Source organism: Xyrauchen texanus, chromosome 41, assembly GCF_025860055.1.
Source record: "Xyrauchen texanus isolate HMW12.3.18 chromosome 41, RBS_HiC_50CHRs, whole genome shotgun sequence".
Classification (NCBI taxonomy): Eukaryota; Metazoa; Chordata; class Actinopteri; order Cypriniformes; family Catostomidae; genus Xyrauchen; species Xyrauchen texanus.
Genome location: NC_068316.1, coordinates 140715 through 147430, shown reverse-complemented (window position 1 = coordinate 147430; position 6716 = coordinate 140715). Strand labels below are relative to the sequence as shown.

Here is a 6716-nt window from a genome sequence, read left to right as displayed (position 1 = left end):
TTTAAAATATTAATAATTACACACATCACCTTTACAAATTTGTTTCAGGATTTTACACGAGTAAAAGTAACCGTTATATTTTGACAAAATGTTTCAGTTTCATATGAAATAATCTAAAGGTAAAATCTATTAGACAAACAGTGGCAGTTTAAAGTTTCAAGATGTGTTTCAGCTAGTATTTATTTTTCATAAATACATTAATTTATAATTATTATTATTACTAAGACTAGCACACTGACCTATCCATGGTAATGAGGAGCCTTTCCTTCTTTGTAATATGTGTATAAATATGTAATATTACACTGTTAGACATTTTATTGCATTTTTGCGGTAACTTACTGGCAGCACTATTGCCAGTAAGTTACTGTAAGTTCCCCTTTACAGTAGCTTACCTGTAAATGTGTTTTACGGTAAGATGCCCTTACTGCAATTTCATTTTACAGTAAGATGCCCTTACCGCGATTTCATTTTACAGTAAGATGCCCTTACTGCGATTTCATTTTACAGTAAGATGCCCTTACTGCAATTTCATTTTACAGTAAGATGCCCTTACCGCGATTTCATTTTACAGTAAGATGCCCTTACTGCGATTTCATTTTACAGTAAGATGCCCTTACTGCAATTTCATTTTACAGTAAGATGCCCTTACTGCAATTTCATTTTACAGTAAGATGCCCTTACCGCGATTTCATTTTACAGTAAGATGCCCTTACCGCGATTTCATTTTACAGTAAGATGCCCTTACCGCAGTTTCATTTTACAGTACAATACCCTTACTGCAACTTATTTTTAATTTATTTTACACTATTTTATATTTTGCATTAATGCTATTGAATTTAATAAATTCCAAAAAAGTGACTTGAGTTCATGTACATCAGCATATTTTTTATTTTCTGTCACAATCAATTACATAAATTTTTTTTATTGTGATGCAGCATTTAAAAAAATATATAGAAATTCATGTATAACAAATAAAAGCAGAGATCATGACAATACGCAAAAAAAAAAAGCAAGTACAATAAAAATACAGTAACAGTTCTCATTTAAAACAAGAGAAAACTAAATCAAAAGGAAATGGCACCCACCTCTCTACTAATCCCAAAGAAACAACAATATACATTTGTATGGAAAAAGAACAATACAACAAAAGTTTACAGACAAATAACTGATCTGAGCTTTTGCCCACAAAGCTTCCTCTCCTCCAATCACAGCAGATTTACATCCGATCATTGGTGTCAGGTGGCAGCAATTCCTTCCTGCTTATGGGAAGTAGAGAGAGAAACAGGGAGAAAGGGGAAAATAAATAAATGAATAAAGAAAGAAAACAAAACAAATACATCCTTGGACGTAACACAGTCACACAGCAAGTTCTAGATTGTAGCACCAGCACCAGATTTGGTAGCACCGCACATGTAATATGAATAATATTACATGTTTTGTCTCTAAGAAATGCACAAGTCCCCATTGACTTCCATAGTATTTATTTTTTCATACTATGGAAGTCAAAGGACTGTTTGGTTACCAACATTGTTCAAAATATCATCTTTTATGTTCAACAGAATAAAGAAATTCATTCAGGTTTGAAACAACATAAGACTGAGTAAATGACAAAATTTTTATTTTTGGTCGAATCTCTTTAAAGCTTTCTCTTCTTTTTGGCAAAGGAATTACAAGATTCTCATAACAAATTTGGGAAGATTGTCGAGTTTTCAAATGCACATAATAGACAATAGACAAAATAGACAGTAAGTGTACACATTATGCAACTATCGCTTTACATTTTCCTATATTAAAAATAGCGGAACTGTATTATCATTATCATTCTCACCTTTCTCCCTCTGTCTCCACCTTTCTCTTTTAAAGGTTATATTATTTGCTTTTCTATTGTTGTGTAGTTCAGTTATCTTTTTACCTCGATTTAATTTCTTAACAGAGCTTTTTATTTAAATATTACTTGTACTTCTACTTATGGAGATTTGTAATACTTGTGGATTTGGGCATTTGATTTATTTATTTTTGTAGGCCTATTTGTTCTGAGTTCACATACCTTGTTGTTGTATATGCACTTTATTTATTTTGTTTCGTTTAAAATTTGGCTGAATAACATGTTGTAGCCTACTTTACTTGTATGGTTCTCTTTTATTATTGTGCAAACTGCAAATTTATTTCTAGTATTATTTATTGGATTTGGGCACTTTATTATTATTATTATTTTTAATTTGGAGCCTAATGCGCAATTGCGCTGTGCCCACTTTGTGTTAGTTTTGAGCATAAGATGCTTTATTTTTCAGTTATGCACTTTATTTCGTTTCTGCTCTTAATCTGGTTTGTTTAATAAATATTCTTTTTTTATTAAAGTGGATGTGCCTTTTGTGTTTATTAAGAGTAAAAGCTTTAAGTTAATAGTCTATTCGTGTCTCTGAAAAATGATAGTGTCTGACAGTTATAACTTCTTATTATAACATATGACAAAAATAATTGTCTAAATTATGTTGCATATTCCTCAACAGTTCTTGTGATGATATCACATGACAACATAGTAGGCCTACTATTTTCGGAAATCATAGGCTATGATATTGCGCAGGTGCACGTGATGCAACGCTGTCAGAGCCGACAGATTCATGTGTCAGACTCATTTCAGTGCAAAATATTTAGGTCAAAAACGGTTTAATATACTGCAAATAGCCTACTAGTTTTTTATGTTTATTTATAATTCATTTAGGCGGACATCAAGGCTACCAAGTACTGCGCACAGTGCGCAGCTAATTAATTTAACGGTTTTTTTTCTAACGTCATTTTTAGTCGATTTTAGTCGATTTTTAGTCGAAAACTTCAGGACTTCAGTCGACCAAGATTTTCTTTGGTTGAATACAGCCCTACTAATTAAGGCCTTATTTTTTCATTAACAAATTTAAGACATTAAGACTTTTAAAGGATCCACGGACACCCTGAGGGACAAATATTTAATGGAACTGCAAAGATTGTGTACTGGTGTTGGTGTCTGACTGATTGTGGTGGCCTGTCTGGGCCATTTTTTTGTCCCAGTCCAGCCCTGCATAATAAACGTACCTAATTTGACGTTCTCCACTCAAATTCGGTGAGCCTCTGCAGAAATGTTGCTACCCGGGAGTTGATGGCAGTCACCTTTCTCTTCACAACACCTCCTGTCTTTCAACTTGTGCCAACTTTGGCCGTGCACTTGCTGCCCTCTTCAGGGTTGATCCTTAAAAAGAATCTTAAAACAAACACAGGTCTTACATTTTCATATTAACACATACAGTAGTCATCTTTAAAAGCGGCACTTTATTTTTCTCAATATAAATAATGTAAGAAACAAGATATGATTTTTTTCCCCATGAAAACAAGCACTGACTTTGTTTATAAAGTAAATCAAACACCCACCCACACACGCAGGGGATAATCCATGGCTAGCTGTGCATTAATCGATTTTAAAGCATGACGTGGAGGCAAAGAACCACCCGAAACGAAGCGGAGGGTTGGTTGCCTCTGCAAAGTGCATTAAATAATTTAATGCACAGCTAGCCATGGATAATCCCGCTTATACCATGGTAATTTGCCAGCACTGACAACTTAAAACTGTTGTTGATGTTTGCAGCGCAATATTTGACCGGAAGGGACAGGCTTGCGGAAAGCCTGAACGCTTCTCTAGAGAGGAAATGGATCTGCTTGTGCGCGAGGTTTAAGACATATCTTTATGGATTCCACCATATCTTTATGTACACAATAATAATCTTTTACATTGTAATCTTTTTATTTTTAATATTTGGCATGTTTGTCTGCATGTGTAATAAGCGGAGCGTTGTGCATCCGCTTATAGGCGCATATTACTAACGCGCCCTTTAAATAAAAATAAAAAACACTGCCATTGACTTTAGACCAGGTTATAGACCAGGTTTTAGTTGGTCAATGGCGCAGTCGGTTTCAGTTTAAAAGAAAGTCATACAGGTTTGGAATGACATGGGTTGTGAATACATTAAATCATTTTCATTTTGGGTTAACTAATCCTTTAAGGTTTTTGTGGTGAAATACTCACCTCTGTACCATCTCCAGCGTAGTGGATGCTGCCTCCTGATACTCCAGATTGAACACATAAAAGGAGCTGAAAAAGACAGCGAAAGCACTGGCAAAGTTATGTAGTTGGTTAGCTTCATAGAAGACCTTCCCCTCAATGCTGACCATCCAGTGGGTTGCAGACAGCAGACTACTACCTAAAACAAAGGCATCTTCAGGTAAATTGTTTCATGTAATAGAATTCTTAACAACTATTTCTCATACCTAGCATGATCACCCGTGGTGTGGTAGGCAATGTCACCTCCTGCTCAATCGACATCTTGGTCGAGGTTGGCTGAAAGAAAGATAATAATAATAAAATTCTCAGATATTGCAAATAATTTCTATTTAAGAAAAAAATTGAGATTTCAACTTAGAGTGATGGTGTAAAAAATTTAAAGAAAGAACTTTTACATCTGTCAAGATGAAGATGTGGTCCTCTTTCTCTTGAAAGTATTTCATTATTAGAAGAATGGCAGCTGATAGGGACCTGATGGTTGTTCATACTTTCATGCTCCATCTCTCGGAGCAAAGCCTGGATGTCCTGGTTCCATTTTAATCTTTGATTTTGGAAAAGTGCATAATCCTCCTGCCCTTGGTGAGGAAAGCTTCATGGAGGCGTGTGTCAATATCAATATCAGTGAGGATATTGAAATGACTGCAGAGACCTCTTTTAGTGAAGAGAAACGGCCATTGCTCCTCAACTTCACACAGACCGGGAGCAGGCCAAGTATTTATCATGTGCCTCTGATAAATATAGGTCAATTCCATTTTCCTCTCTACGTCCATGGTCTCAACAGCTGTAGGTCCTTCTGACTTGAAGATGGTTATCAAGATCTTTCTCTTGTCTTCCAATGATTCTGATGTTTCTCCTTGTGGAAGATTAGTGGGTTGCCATTTTGTACACCCATAACTATCCACATTTGTTCTGCTTCTTTTTATGGCAGCATCATTACCACTGCTGTCATCACTGGACCTTTTCCTAGGCTGTCGGATTCGATTACTGACATTGTCTCTATTTATGTGCTCAACTCTGGTTTTAAGCTGTCTGAACAGTGAATAATAACCACACCCCAGCTGCTCACCTTCTCCAGTCTTATCAGCAAAGGTCCCAGGGTACTTGCATACAATTACTCTGGCCACTTCTGTACAGGTTGCTTTACTGGGGTTTTTGCAGTGTTCTTGCATTGCTTCAACAACGACTCTAATCAGTACCCGTCTGTCCTCTGGGTGAGCCAAGCAACCTTTTTCCATTGCCTGTAACAGTCGTGCTGGCATTTTGTCCCATGGAACTTGGAAGCTGCTGATCCAGGACATGTTTTGGTTTGAGGAATTTTGTCGTTCAGAAGGGAGTGTAGAATTTTGTGTGGGACTGGGTGAAAATCCTTCTGGCAGGATAAGTACAGGGAGTGAAACACTAGGTTCCTGACCCTCTGAAGAAGTTGAGGCCACTTGCCCATTTGCTTCTACAAAGAGTTTGAAAGAGTTCCACATGAATTCCACATACACAGATACAATATTCACACATTAATAAATTGCAGCAGGGCTCAACGCTAACACTTTTTACTGCCAGTTCCATCAACTGGACCTAGTGTCATCAGGCAGTCCTTATTATTGAGCCCTGTTGCAAAAATATTTGAGAAAGTACACAATGCTTGTGGTAATCATACAACCCTTAAAATGAAGTCAATTCAAATAGGCTTTAATTAAACGATTAGTTCACCCCAAAATGTAAATTCTATGCAAGTAGATAAGTATTGAGAGATTACTGATACTTCAAGTGATGAGATGATGTGGCTGGTTTTCTCTGTTGCAGTTGAATGGGAGGATTCCACACTGAATATACAGTATGTTGGAGGATACAAGTAATATTCAGGTAAGTACATAGGACTTTGTTACCATGAGAGAGAGTTTGACAAAGAGATTGCAGGAGTTCGGCCATGGAGGTTGCAGGAGTTTGGCGATGGAGGTTGCAGGAGTTTTGGTGATGGAGTTTGCAGAAGTTTGGCGATGGAGGACTCAGGATTTTGGCAGTGGAGGCCGCAGGGGTTTGACAATGTAGGTTGCAGGAGTTCAACAAAGGAAATCAAAGGGATGTTCAACGAAGGAGATCAAAGGGATATTCAACAAAGGAGATTGCAGGAGTTCAACGAAGGAGGTCGCTGGAATTCAATTAAGGAGATCGCTGGAGTTCAACGAGGAAGCTTATGGATATACACAACAGTGAGTATAGTGGGTAAGTAGTCTGTGTCCAAGTGAGAAGCCAGATGAAGAATTTTCAGGAGACACAGAGGTAAACTTGACAGCTCTATATTAAAAAGTTGGTGGTGATTTGGAAGATCTTCTGACAGGTGAGTGATAAGCATAAGCAGTTCAACTGAAAGTCACACTTAGCGACAAGTCTTTCTGTTTGCAGGATTGAAGACAAGCACAATGAAGGTAACTGGTTCGAGGAAATTAGTCTCTGGAAGAGGACGATGATAAGGAGACATAGGAAGTTGAGTAGTCAAGTAAGTTACTCTCATGTAGAGACTGATAAGACCAAACCATGAGTGTGTGTGTGAAATGTGCGATGAAGCTGTTCAGAGAATGAGGGAGTGGGCCGTATTGGTACCAGATGGTGTTTGCCCACTGAAGAGTGCGAC

General features: G+C 37.2%; 1 pseudogene; it reads right to left on the bottom strand.

Annotated features, from left to right (window-relative positions):
- Nucleotides 1-3069: 3069 nt before the first annotated feature.
- On the bottom strand, nucleotides 3070-5565 carry LOC127634076 (uncharacterized; annotated as a pseudogene).
- Nucleotides 5566-6716: the final 1151 nt, after the last annotated feature.